Here is a 15,616-nt window from a genome sequence, read left to right on the forward strand (position 1 = left end):
ACCACAGTGATCTTGAGGGGATTCCTTCTGAATCTTCAGAAAGACACTGGATATTAGTGCAAAGTGTATAAAGGCATATAGGAGCATTTCTATCAAAGGAAAAGAAAAGGCATCCATATTTCAGATCTTCTTGCATGGAGTCCTGGAACAGAATCTTGCCAGTTGATTGTTCAAAGAGGAGGCAAAGAGAGCCTACATGAGGAATTTCCTTCAGTTGGATCAAACCTTTCAAGACACCCTGATCTAGTTTCCATTTTTTGTGATGGCCTGCACTGGTCCAGCTCACCTTGACTGCCACACAATTTTGTTCTGATGGAATGTAGTGTGAGAATATGCTGTGAAGCTATATCCCAAGCTAACATGGATAGTCAGCAAAGGGGGTATGACTTGGTTCTGCCTTGCTTGCTGATGTACCAAATGTCTGTGGTATTGCCTGCAACCACTTGAAGAGGTCCTGAAGAACAGGTGGAAAAAAAAATGCCATTCTGGAAAATGCAGGATGGCCCACTGGGAAGGAGGAATTTCCTTCAGCTGCCATATGTAACCTTGATGAATGATTTTCAGAGCCCATTTGTCTGAAGCAATCTGCTGTCAAATAGAAAAATGGAAATTCAGACTTTCTGGAAGAAAAAAGGCGTCATGGGGGGAACAATTCTCTTGAATAGTAATTTAGACTTGTTGGACTGTCCTTGGTTTCTGGAGGTTCAAGACTTATTTTTGGAACCTCCTTGCCATTTCTTCTTAAACACCTGTTCACTTGAATTTTGTTGAGACTGTTTATTCTGTTTTTTTGCCAAAACTGGATGAGAATAGAAAATTCCTTGGGTCACAAAGGGCAGAAGACTGAAGAAATTTATACATCCTATCTGTCTTTTTAGGGACAACTAGCTAACTATCAGTAAAATTATAGGTAGTAACATACACATCCACTAAAGCAGGCAGAATAGGAAGAATGTAGGTTCTGGAAAATTCTTCTGTAACATCTCAAAGTGTTTTCTGAAGGACAGAAACCTCAGTGGTCTTACACTGAAAAAACTGGTACATTCTAGTAATAATCTCAGAGAAAGTGAATTGCCACCCCCCACCCCCACGGGAGAATCAGAAACTGAGCTCTCCTCTTAGTCTGAAGCAGAAATATGAGACAAAAAGACTTGCATCGTTCCCTGCATCTTCCTGTTCAGATTCAGAATATTGAATCTCTTCAGGAAAAGAGGAATCACTCTTTCCTTTACCAGAAATAACTTTACACTAAGTATCAATAGCCTGAATTAAGCCCTGAACCAGACCCAGTAAACTAATGCTATCCAAAGGCATTTGAGAAAGATTAGGTACATGCTGGGTTTTCTGTTTCTGTTTAACAGGACAAGTGGGACCAACCATGGTACTAATGGCAGCAGTTGCATCCCCAGGGAATGACACAGCATTCTGACTCAGCGAGGAAACCTTCCCTGCTCCCTCTCCCAGGACTGAGAAGAGTGGCTCTACCTTGCCCATTGAGGGGATCCCTAAAGCCACACAGGACATGGCTAACTCCATAGTAGCTGCAGGTGCTATACAGAGGCATCCAGGGTAAAAGATGAGTGATCTGAGGTATAATAAATAGTCACAGTAGTCACCCACCTGTGGCTGAAGCAAATTGCTAGTATTCTGTTGTGGACAAGGCTGTTTGCTTAACTTCCTTTTCTTTTTCTGGCTGGAAAAAAGATTGACAATGGGACCAGTAGTGTGTTCCATGGTCAAGCCAAAAATGTCACTGCTTTCCCAAGGAAGGCAACCGTCAATTTTCAGTAGACACTACCAATCTACAAAAGTTACTTTTTTGACAAAAAAGACACAATTAAAAGCACTTTAAAAGACTATGCCACCCCCAGAAAAGAAAAATAAACACAATTTCCCCACAGAAAAAATGTTTTCAGTTACTTTACACTACTTTTAAACTGACAGAAAAAAAAAATGAACGCTCCATTTAAAAATACATTACAGTCTCAAGATAGTCCATTAAAGCATAAGACCCCTAGTTTTAAAATAAATTTCCCGAAGTAGAAAGTAATAAAACAGCAGCAAAATTCAGAAAATCAAAGGTTTGTTCCCCATAGAGAACTTATCTGCCCAGCAAATGAAAGCACAAGATGACTGTAGATCCTCAAAAGTTTCTGAGGAATGTACTATTTGGCAACAGTAAAGTCCTGATGGGCTTCATACCCAAATTTGTCCTTTAGCCATCTCACTGTGAGCTGCCTGCCAGTTTGGGTGCATGGAAGATGCCCTGAACCTTTGCAAGCTGGCCATTTGTTATGTCCTTGGTAGGATATAACCCATATAGCTAAGGCTACTGCAGCAGTGATCGAAATGATCAACATGCATAGTTTAGGTGCAGACAGGGAACATGATCAGCATTTTGGCACAAGGTAAATAAGCATAACATGCTGGCTAAATACATATTAGATGTAAATCCTTCAGTCCCAAACTTGTGTGTATATGACTAAGTATCACTGCATTTTACTGACAGAAGAGGATGAGGAAAATTGCAAGTTTACAGAGAAGAGCTGAATATTATGAAACTTGAGGACAACACAGAAAAATAAGGTAGAGGTCTTCAAAATACTTTTATTTTTGCCAGACTGCTGGAACAGTCAATTGAGTGCAGTATGGCTGTCCAGGTTTATTAAATGTTGTTAAGTCCATATAGCTGTAAAGACCAGTGCACAATTCAGGAAGGGTGAAATGCTCAGTTAGGGAGCTTTTGCTGTTTGAATCTTATCCAGAGTTGCCTCTGAGTATTTCTTAACTTTTAAGGAAAATAACATTATACTCTGCAAAGTGGAAGGATCTGATCTAGAAGGAAAAAAAACACTGCCACGTTTAAGGACATGCTATGGCCTCCATGGAGTCTTGGAAATCATATAAGAAACATAAAAGGCTTATAAATATTGTGGAAGCAAAATCATAATGAGAGGAGGAACTTCCATGTTATTGCTAAGCAACTTAGGATAAAATTAGACTTCTGTTTCTTCTAATGTTAATTATTTTTTCAGACAGAATTATGTAGTCCTGATCTTTGAAGGTATTTTTGCTCTGTCTCTTATTTTTACATAAACATTAACTGTTTGCTTGTCCTTCTTGCATTTAGAGAAAACTATATATATATATTTTCCCAATATACTCAGCATCCCTCCTCTAAATACATTTAAAATCACATAGCATTGCTATTTTATGACATAATGACTATGAAGATGATCTGAATTAGCTTTCATGTCTAGCTAGGTAATATAACTAAAAACGCCAAAAAGCACAAATCCTTGATGCTCCACACTAGAACAGAACACTAAGCCCATAAAGTATTCAAATTTTAAATGCTTTATGGGCTTAGTGTTCTGTTCTAGTGTGGAGCATCAAGGATTCGTGCTTTTTGGCATTTTTGGTTTATTCGTGCTTTACCAGTCTGTATTTAGGTAATATAACTGATATCTGCTACATTTAATTAGTAGCAAACCTGAAGCAAAAGCAAAACTGATTATACTACTGTGTCATTGAGCAATGCCAGCATATGAATAAAGCCAGTAAGAATATTTTAGTTACTGAATGAAAAACAAACTAAAAATATGCCTGTGTACAAGTGAAGGTTCAAAGTTAAATATACAAAAAACACTTGCAGGATGTAGCAATAAATTCCAAAAGCTGCCAGGTGGCAAATCCCAAAGAAAACTTCTTTTATTGAAGCCTTTGAAGATATTTGTGAAGTAGAAATTAGAAGATTGTTGCAACAAAAAAGTAAACTATTACAATTTAACCAAGAAGCAAAGAGAACGTTTTGAAGCCTTAAAAAGTAATTCTTCCATCAGAATCATGAGAGCAGACAAAGGGAGGGTCTATGGTGGTGGTAAATACAGGTGATTATTTCAATGGTGTATATGAGCTTTTAAAGGATGTGCATTCATAAAAAAGTGACAAAGTTGGAAATAAAGTATATAAATATATTGATGCATGGTTGGTGGATCAAGTGGACAAAGGGGTGATTTCAGAGATTATGTTTGAATTTTTTCAGGTCAACAAACCCAAGGTTGGGTATTTCTTTGGAATACCCAAAGTGCATAAAAATGAGCAGAATCTGCCATATAGACCAATGTTTGCAGCTAGGGCATCGAAGTTAGAGCCCCTATCTAAATTTGTTGACAAGGCCCTATTAAGGTTGGCACAAGGAACCAAGTCATTTATTACAGATTCAAAATATTTTTGGACAAAATAAGAAATTTAGAGATAGCCAAAGATTATATATTAGTTACAATAGATGTGCAATCCTTTTACACCTGCATTCCTCATGAAAAAGGTTTGGAATGGGTAGGTTATATGTTAGTTGAAAGTCAACAATTTGAAGTAGGGGAAAGTGAGTTTATTTTGGAAAGCATAGAACACATTCTGTCTTACAGTTTTTTCACTTTTGAAAATGAATTATTTTTGCAGACAATGGGGGATGGCTATGGGGACAAGGATAGCACACAATTATTCCAATTTAATTATGGCTTATTGGGAGACCAATCCCTTGCCCCACATAGCAGTGTACAACAATCTTTTATGTTAGTACAGATGTATTGATGATTTTTTGTGTGGAGGGGTACAGAAGGCAATTTAAAGGATTTTTTTAAAGAAATGAATAACAGCACAAGTTTTTTGACATTTTCATTGGAATATAATTTTTTTAGGATTAGTTATTTAGATTTAGACATCATTAAGGAATAAGGACAACAGACATTTAGTACAGATATAAGTTACAAGAATGTGGCTAGCAATAGCTTACTTCTTTACACCAGCATGCCCCCTATACATACGTCAACCATAATATAGTGAAAGGGCAGCTGATTAAGGTAGAGAGACTTACAAGTGATTCTAGCAAAATAGATAGATTTGTGGGAAAATTACATGAGAGGTTCAAGCACAGGGGATATCCCAGTAAGAGAGTTAGCAACTTATTAGGACTGAAAGGTGCAAGAAAAGAGACTAGGGAAGGAGAAGAAACAGTAAAGCAGGAAAAAAATTGGAAAGCAGTCATGCCTTTTAATCTTCACAGTGGACAGTGAAGCCATCAAAGGAATTATTAATAATAATTGGAGGATTTTAGTAGCAAATAAAGAAGTTAAGGCTGCAGTGGGAGAAGAACCCATATACATTAACAAAAGTGCTAGGAATTTTAAAGAGATTCTAGAAAATAAACATGCACCCAGTAATAATAGAGTTAAGGATATGTACAAGTGTTTAGACTGCAAAGAGTGCAGATTTATAGCAGAGAGACCTTATGTAGAAGTACCTATGAAAAAAAACACTACAGTGCCAGGTAGGTTTACATGCAGTTCAGAATTTGTTGTATACATGGCAAGTGCCTAGCATGTAATTTCTTCTACATAGGAAAAACCAAAAGATCACTGAGAAGGATAATTTATGGACATTATTATGGAATAAAAAAGTAAGATTACAATAATGCACTGTTTGTTTTGTCCCAAGTGTTCAAAGTTTTTGTTTTCGGTAATAGACTATGGGCAGGATTCACGAAGCCTCCGTGTAAGAGTTATAACTCATACACGGAGGCTGCAGTTAAACGGAGTGATGTCAGCATGCTTTGCATATTCATGAAAGCATGCTGAATCACACTTAAGGCTAACACGGTCCGTGTAAGACAGTAGGGGGCATGTCCGTAGGCCGAGACCTGTAAGCGGATATGCCCCCAGAAGAGGAAAAGTTCCCAAAGTAAACACCCACGACAGAGTCCACGGAAATGTGAATAAACAAAATATAACACATGCCCCCACAGACTATGAACAGAAAACATATAAATAAACATGTTATATATATTTTTTTAAATTGTAAAAATGTTTAACCGTGAGTGCGCTCGTTATGCTGGCGTGCCCGTAGTGCAGCTACAGTTAGCAGTCAGTGGGAAAGCATATAAGAACTAAATATGCAAAATAAGCCAGGAAGCAATAGCGTAGTGGTAGAGATCTTGGCTGAAGAGCAGGCATTCATGGCTGGAGCCCACACAACACCAATTTTTATTTTTAGCAAAATAAGCACGAAACAAGTCCCTGAGAAATATGTACACATAAAACCACATTTTATGTAAAATGTAATGAAACAGCCCATTTATATTGAAGAAATGTGAGGTAACAAAAGAATAAAAAATGCCAGATGTGCCCATAGCTGAGCTACAGTTTAACAGGGTGAGTGCATCTGCCCGTAGATGAGCAGTGGTTTAACTGGTGCAAAATGAGTGCCCGTAGCTGAGCAGTGGTTTAACACGCTAAATCTATGTGCCTCTAACTGAGCTGAGCGTAATATGCGTGCCGATAGCCAAATGAGGCTTAAACCAGCGTACCCCATTTGCGCGGAGCTGCGCACTGCGGAAACAAGCTAACCGACGGGCAACGTTGAGCAAGCCGTATCAAAACTGCCTTTACACAGACACACCCCTCAGCATGTCTAGACAGTCATGAAAAATAAAAAGCAGTGGCCAGGTTCGAACCCAGAATACTATACACCATAGTCAAGGTACCAAACCACTAAGCCATGACAGCAGTACCTAGAAATGCAATAATAGCTAATATATAGGAATGAATACAAACTGGAGCATAACACTGCAGGTTTACTGAAGTTGATACAATTCCAAAATGGCCAATCACAAATATGTGCGGGAAAAACGACTATATAAGCCCCATAGGTGGGAATACACAGCATAAACGATTGTAGAACTGAACTGCAGGCAGAATGACAGGAGTAGGAGAGGGTAGTTGCTTTTGAGCACAGAGGTGGGGTGTTGAGGAGTCCAGGTACATGGTCTGGCTCCTAGTCCACAATCATGAGGCCCAACTCATGCAGGGCCAGGTCCTCTGGGGAGCATACAGGGCCGAGGCGTGGGACCGGTTGGCTCATGATCTCACCAGTGCCACAGGGATTCCAAGGACTGGTGAGCAGGTCCGTCACAACCATGCGGACCTGAAGAGACGCAAGCAGGACCAACTGAACCTTTGGATCCAGGAGGCCCAGCAAACACCAACGCCCCACTACTGAGTAAGTTACATTTAATTATATATGTAAGAAATTAAACTAGCTGATATTATGGAGATGTGTATTCCAATATTACTTCATTTATATTACAGCTGCAGGTGTCCGTTCTGCGAACCGCAGAGCCTATGGTGATAGGCTGGTGCGGTTGCGCCACCAGGCAGGTCAGTAATCCACTACCAGTAACTGTAAAGAAATATAAAAGTATGACAGTCAGCAAGAGTGCAGTGTAGTCACTAAGGAATAAAATGTGCAAGTAATAGTGTGAAAGTGTCTGCAAGTATTGCTTGATTACAAAAGTGTGTTTCAGCCTGTAAGTTAAACCGAAAAATGAAACTGACATAAATTCTGAAAAAAAATGCCCCACCTGTAAGAAAATAGTACACAACCTGCAGCAGGCTGAAAAGTATAGCTACAGAAGATGATGAAATCACATGTGTGAAATATATTCCTGTTGAAATACTGAAACATGACAGAAGTGAGACTGCTGGAAAGGATTGTAATAACTACAGGTAAAACATGTCAATAAAGCCTAGAAGTAAGTACCATCCTGAATAGTAAAATGAAAGCAAGTGAGAGAGTGTGAGAAAGTGTCATGAATCCAGCAATACAGTAGTAATAACCCCTGAATAAAGTATACTGTAGTCAAGACAGAATGAAATGCATGTGAGAATCAAAACCAAACAGCGAAATCTGTTCAAAGTGTTGCTGCATCTGGAATGTGTATCCCAAAATCTGGATATGTTGCTCTCAGTCTGTAATATGCAGATAGGATGATTGTCTGATATACCAAACATCCTCACTTGTCTACAGCTATATAAAGCAAATGTAGCAGGATGATGTAGCTGAACAAAGCTAGATATGAATGTGTATGAAGAACAATAAAATGTATATTGATGTTGCAGTAACAGTCCTATCACCAAGTTGAAATAGTTATCATATAGGAAACTGCAGTTAGAACAGTAGTGTGTATATATCTGTAGCTATTAGAAATGTACAGCATATGTATTGGTATTTGAAGGTGTTAATATTATTTTCTTCACCCCACCCTATAACCACATATAACCCATTCCACGTGAAAATGGTATGTGCAATCACAATTAACACCCCTGGACGTTTGTCCTGTTGGGTCATCTATATTTGCATGTCCGTTGATGCATCTGCCCTGTTCATACATCCAAATCTGATGGCCTGTTGCCATCAATTAACCCTGCATGTTGTTGGACTGTGTATTTCTGTTCAAATTATGCATGTGTTATGCACGCTGTTCAATGATGTGACTATCTGGGTGTTTGGTTAATGGGAATACTAATGTACGCTGTTACAACTAATTGTGAATGGTATTATATGTCACTAACCCAAACTGTCATGACATAATGCAAAACATAGGACGACAGGGAAGGCGGGTTCCAGCGGACCCACCTCTCCCACCTCAGCTGGCGAGTGCACCTGGCACTAGTGATGAGTCCGGACCCTCCTCCGGTGGCCCTGTGCCACCTGCAGGTGGAAGCACTGCAGGGGATGGGGCTCGTCCCCCCTCTGCAAGTGTGGCCAGAGGAGAACCACCACTCACCCTCCGTAGTGTCTGGACTGTGGTGCGTAGGGAGATTTGGGATTCTGTTCTCGAGCACCTACGCCAGCTTGAGGCACAGGTGGCACAACTAACGGGCATGCCTGTTGCCCGGCCTACACAGCCCCCAGCACAGCCCCGTCCTGGGCAGTGAAGGAACAGTGGCAACTGCCTATGGGTGGGGATATCAGTTCCACTGTTGCCATCTGTGGGCTCATGGGCTCTGGATATCCAAACCTCCGTCCCCGTCAATTGTATAACCCCCCCACATGTGTCATACACCACCCCTGTATGTGTTTTATTTGTCTTGTCTGTTTAGCTACCCAACCTACCTCCCCAGCTGTACCGACTTCCTTCACCTGACATATCACTCTCACCTGAAAAAAAAAAAAAAAGGGCACTCTGTACCCACAAAAAAATTGCGCCCCATACATAGCTGCCCATTCCGCACACATGTCTGCTGGACATGGAATCTATCAATTACAATTGGCTGTACAACAAGTATTATTGTTGTCCAGACACCTCTCTCAAGGGTGGAAGGTTTCAAATGTCACACCAAATTACATACATATGCACAGCTGTTGCTGATGAAGAAATGGGCAGCTATGGGCTTTACCTACATCCCTCCTGCAAATCCCAAGCTTGTTTCCTACTGTCTTACCCTCTTTGTGACCCCTTTTTCACCACTTTCCTGTCTCCCCATGTGCTTTTCTTTCAAAGAAAATAGCGCGGGTGTGCGCCAGAGTAAGCACCGTTAAGCGATTGTAAGCGGGTGTGCGCTTGTGTGCGCAGAGCTAACCGCGAATACGCATGCGTGAGCTCCACGCAAACCAGCACTAACCCGGTTACAACTGCTTAAAAGTGCCTTAGTCACTTTGATTGACAGGTCCTGTACTCAGTTCAAAAGCAAAATAAAATCCCACTGTTAGTCCCGAACCCAGGACCTTGGAAACACTAGTCTGTATGACCTACCACTAAGCCATGACTCTTATACAACAACATTGTGCTAAAATAAATATAACATGTAATAGTAGGGATGAATGTAAAGGGAATATAGGATGTGTAGTACCCAAAGCATGTCATGTAGAATTACTGTCAAAACTACTGGATTCCCACAATAGTATTGTGTGAACACAAACAGCCATGCTAGTTGGTAGCTTGTAGATAATAATTTCAGTTAAAGTACATATATAAATGTATGTATATGTACACACATATATATATATATATATATATATATATATATATATATATATATATATAAATATATATCTATATATAGTTGTAGGAGTCATTGTGCATACACACTTACTACAGGGAACATGAGAGGAATGGAGAAATGTGAATCTACAACACAGCCTGAATCATGAGAGATACTAACCTTTACACTTACAGAACACTGTCCACAGCATACCAGCATGGTCTCCGCCCTTACAATCTGAAAGGGCAACGCCTATCCCACATACCCTTTTATAGCACTGACCTGAAATCACAGTGAGAACTGCAATCAGTACACAACTGGCTGTATGCAATTAGCAAATGCTGGCTTACAATTGGTGCAGAGGCCATCACATGGACCTATGCAGATACCTACAAAAGCATCCAGTACTAACACTCCACACATGCAATACATTCATTGCACTGTCTGGAAGCAGACAGAGAGAGAGAAAAGTGTGAGAGAGAGAGAGAGAAAATAAAAAAAATTAAAAAATTATACACTGTGACTCTGTCACCTGAAGTTGTCAGCAGTGACAGTAGCAGCAGCAAGCCAAAGCAGTGGTAATGCAACCAGCTGCGACAAACACAGGTAATGCAAAGTAGCATGTTAATAGTGTGCATACTGTGAACCCTCCAAATGCGTCATAGGTCTGTATCTATAGGTATGTCCATGTGATATGTTGTGTGTACGAAGTTCCACCAAAAGGGGATGACCATACATTACATGTCAATCAGTCTTAGGCCATGATCCTGCAGCAGTTGTCTGTGCGTTGCCCCAAGCAATGGCTGTAGTCACTGCTTTGAAAGGTCAGCCAGGTTCAAAAGGCAGGATCAGCCCATCACAAAGGCACACTGGCTGGGAGCAAGTGTCTGCAGGTACCCGATATCACTGCATATGCATCCCATACTGCTTAATTCCATAGCTTAGCAGACCAGGCTGGTTATGCATATGATGTGGTAGTTCCCAGGGTCAGTCGAGGAGCCTCCTTAGTGGTGTGGGACCACTGTCGCTGTATGCCACTGTCCAGGTACATATCCTGTAGTATGGCCAAGATAAATTATCAGTGTTATATGCAGTTGTATGTCCTCTTGGAGTGCAGGTAGCACACATCCAGGGTTACTATGAGGTCACAGTGATGCTGTGTGTTCTGCTCTGCTGAGGGCGGCCCTCACCTGGACATGTGAGATGATAGGGAGGTTACATACAGCTGTGATAAATATTTCAACTGGTGGGGGAGAAGGAGGGGGGATACGTGCACCGAACATGTCTGCAAGACTGTTGCCAATATCCATGTGTTTGAATGTTAAGTAGGTGTGTATTAACACAGAGCATATCTGAGGCATGTGGTCCATATGTGTAACATAACTGAAGAAGGCCTTGTGGTCATCCATAGTGTTTGTGGCCACGTGTGCCTGTGTGCCTGTGTCCACGTGTGCCTGTGTGCCTGTGTCCATGTGTGTAGAAGTGCATCACTGGTAACAATGTCTGGAGACTGTAAACTGTGTTTCCTGTCTTCCTCCCACAGGTTCTGGGGCTGCTCTGGTGACCCGCAGCAGGGAACCTGAATCCTGTGCCACGGGTACTGGTAATGATGATATTTGTGTAATGGTACAGCAAGGTGTGTCAGGGTCTGCCATTGGTCAGCCAATTGACAGTACACAGCTGTCAACCCCATCATTGCGCACAGTCATCCTGCCTGTACATCCTTTGTCAACATTGTCCCTAGGTGATGGGCAGGATACAGTGGGCATAGACCAGGGTAATGTGGTACCTGTGGCACATGCATCCCCACACAGCAGCCATGGGCAGGATCCTCCGATGGTACCACACAGACAGTTGCCCATGGGTTCTTGTGGGAGCATCCGTGGGCGTACTGCCTCTGGCTGACGTGCTCAAAGAGGTCTGTCAACCTCAGCTATGTTTCGGACTGTTATGCAGGCACAGTCACGTATGGAAAGGTACACCAGACAGGGTCTGAGGGAGCTGAGAGCATGTCGCACAGCCATGACAGACAGTATGTGTGACATTGTGGATGCTATCCGTAACTTCACTGATGTCATAGACAGACGTTGGGGGGACATATTACAGCAGTTCCACAACCAGATGTCCATGAGCCAGGGCAATGGTGGGCGTTTGCGGCATTGACGTGGTCGTATGCCGGCAACAGCAGCAGCTGGCAGTTGGCGCGGCTGACAACAGGCTCGTGCATGCCCCCATAGTGACATCAGCAGCCCCAGCAATGCTGGGTCTGTGCTGTCATTGGAACGCCCCAGGAGACCACGTGCACGTGGCTCTGGACAGTCCCAACAGGGACCTGTGTCCAGTTAACACACTCCCGCTTCTGATGACAGTACCCAGTCTGGCTTAGTACTGGATACAGTCCGTAGCACCCCTGACAGGCACAGGTACCGTGTCCGTGCACACAGACACTGATCTGTATGACCTGCCAGGTGCAGTCTGTGGCTGTCCACAAACCCCTGTATATAGCAGCCATGAGGTGGAACTGTGTGCGTGCATACACACATGTGAAATGTTAACACCTAGGGTGACCACATACATGCAAACACTGCACCAACACTGCCCCACCCTGTACTGCTGCCTCTCACCAACACACATACACACACATGTTAATTGGTGGTATCAGTGGCTGACTCAGGCATACCTAATCCACACCCTGTGCATATGCTGACACTGTGCCACCTCCTGCAATCTCCAACATCATTGCGGGAACAGGTAAACATGTTGCTGATGCACAGGGTGACTACATAGAAGTGTATTAGTAGTATCATGTTGGTAACAGTACAGTGTGATGCTATGACTGTGTGTTTATCACAGCATGCCTGCTGCAGTAACTGTATGAATGTCCTGAATTGTTATCTGCACCCATAGTACATACCAAAGTAAAACAGCTGCACATAATTGCATGCCGGTGGTAAGGTTGTCAACAGATAGCCGCATACATGGGTAGCAAAGGGGGAAAGCTAACACAAATAGTGATATGCAATGGTGGACATGTACAGTAATGGTGTCAAGTTGCCCACAACGACTAAGTCATGTGGATGTTCACGCATGTAGATATGTGTGCAGTACCAATGTAATCCAAATCACAAATAACTATGACATAATATCAGTTCTACCATGGGCATCTGGGTACATGTTGATAGTGCCTACATATTTGCATTGTTACTTACTGTTATTGTTACACCTTCTTTGTTGTACAATGCACTACTTCCAGCCCTGTTTACTGTAGCTTTGTTTGCATGCATGTTCGCTTAGGGTTCCCTGGAACACTGCTTACACCTGCAATGCAGAGTTACAGTGCTTCTGTAGACTCCTAGTGACATCTGCATAGCTGCATTACGTATGTCAACTTTCCACATGACAGAACGTCACTGTCTGTCCTGTACACATGTACATTGCCTGTGACACTGCACATGTCTTACCTGGCATTTACCCACGTGTGCAGTCATATATGTCAGTGCTATGAAACAGTAGCGGTACACCCACACATACACACCTTCAGTATGTTGTTCCCCATTGGCCCTATGTGTTGGTACTCGCCATGGCAATCACACTACTAGGGTAGCATGTGCAAAGATAACCTGTGAATCACCTCTATGGTCCAGTTGTGGTTTATGTGAATCATGTGTCAATGTCACAGCTGCCACATGTATGCAGTCAGACATCACCCTTGGCCAGGAATGTACAACACATGTGTGGGATGCCACCACACAGCCAATCTGGGGACTGGGCTCTCTGAACCCAGTAATGCCATATCCTGTCAGGTGGCATGTCATATATACTACATCCTGCTACCCCAATCCCTGCTGCTACTATTGATAATACCCCTGAAGATGTTCCTGATAGTTTTGACCAATTCTTTACTGAGACATTTCCTGCCCTAGCTAGCCATCTACCTCCTAGCTCCCCTGGTCCTGAAAGTAGCACCCCTAGAAACCTACTTGCGTTCAGCTGCCAACCAGTCGCCACTTCACTTCTCTGTACCTCGATTGAAACTGTGAAACCCACTACACTTTCTGCTGATCAGCTCCCTGCCGAGTACCTATCACAATCAGATGATGCTATTGCTTATCCCGTCTCAAAGGTAATCAAACAAACCATGGTAGAATCTAAATTTCCCACCATCTGGAAAATGTCATATGTAATCCCACTTCACAAAGGAGGCAGCTCTACTGAATTCTCCAATTATAGGCCAATAGCTATACTCTCTCCACTTGCAAAGATTATGGAAACTTTAGTCATAGACAATTCATGCACCACCTAATCCAAAATCGCCTTATGGCACACACTCAGCATGGCTTCCGTCCTCATCACAGCACTACTTCAGGCCTTCTAGCCTTTACTAACACCATAAACCATACTTGCAACACTAATTATATATCCTCAGCCCTCTTTTAGGATCTTTCCAAGTCATACGATATGGTTGATCACCAACTTGTAATCCACACCCTGCAAACATTCTGTCTAGATACTGGAGCCTTCCAATGGATTCAGTCCTACCTGCATGGTCGACAGCAGGCTGGCCTCTGGCAGAACAAACTCTCTAACCTTCTACCTAACACCCTCAGAGTACGACAAGGCTCTATACTAGGGCCCTTGCTGTTCTCCATCTTCATTAAAGACCTTTATACTGTCATCCCAAAAGTCAGCTGTATCCAATATGCTGAAGACTCTACTCTGATCTGCTCAGCCACATCTCCAGTAGAGTTATGGTCAGCTACCCAGACCACCTTTATACAACAGAAAACTGGCTTTCTGAACATAGTCTGTTCCTAAATCCCAAATAAACTATCCCAAATAAACTAAACTGCTGTTATTTCACCAACACGTAGGTCTACCACTTTCACCGTTACCATAACATCAACTGATGGCACAATAATCTCCCCTGACCCATCTACTAAACTATTAGGTGTCATCATAGACAATCTCAAATGTGACCTACATGTTAACCAAATTATCAAAGCCATCAATAGAAAACTAGGGTCACTTTACAGAATTAAAGCCTTCCTAGCCCCTCCAGCTAAAGGTGCCATAGCTCGGTCACACCTTGTTTCAACCCTTCTGTATGCATCCCCTCTACTCTTGAATATGAACAAGACTGTCCTTAAACACTCAATTTGCTACAACCACATTGCCAGGTTTGCCACTGGGCTGCCTTTTAGGACACATCATTGCATCAATCTAAATCAGCTTGGTTGGCTTGCAATACCCAGCCTAATACAGTATAACCAACTGATTATGGCCTATAAAATCCTCTATAATCCAGACAATACTCCTGCACTTCAAATATTATCACCCCCTATAACAATCCTAGACTGCTTTGATCCTCTAACAAACTACTAATTCAGACTAGCAAATTTAATAATACAGACGGTGATTCTCTCTTTGCAAACTCTGTAAGTAGATCCTGGAACTCACTTCCAGCTGATATTACCCTACTTTCCACCTTAGGTCAATTTAACACTAGACTCAAACAACATTTGTCACTTAACTGGCTATGTCAATGTATCAAGCCTGGCTAACTGGAATGTGTAAAATCTGTGAACCAGTTTACTGTGTAATTTAATTTAATCCTGACTTGTGCTCAGGACTAACATTAACCTGTGGAACATATTTAACTTGCTTGCTTATGTAATCTCTGTAAATCTGTTTGTAATATGTAATGCTGGTATTATGTAATGCTGTATCTGCTTACCCTTGTAGCTTTTCTCCCTGGGCCTCCCCATGGAAATGGACATGCATCCAGTCGGACTATC

This window comes from Protopterus annectens, chromosome 4.part1 (genome assembly GCF_019279795.1).
Source record: "Protopterus annectens isolate FY-2018-M chromosome 4.part1, PAN1.0, whole genome shotgun sequence".
NCBI classification, from domain to species: domain Eukaryota; kingdom Metazoa; phylum Chordata; order Ceratodontiformes; family Protopteridae; genus Protopterus; species Protopterus annectens.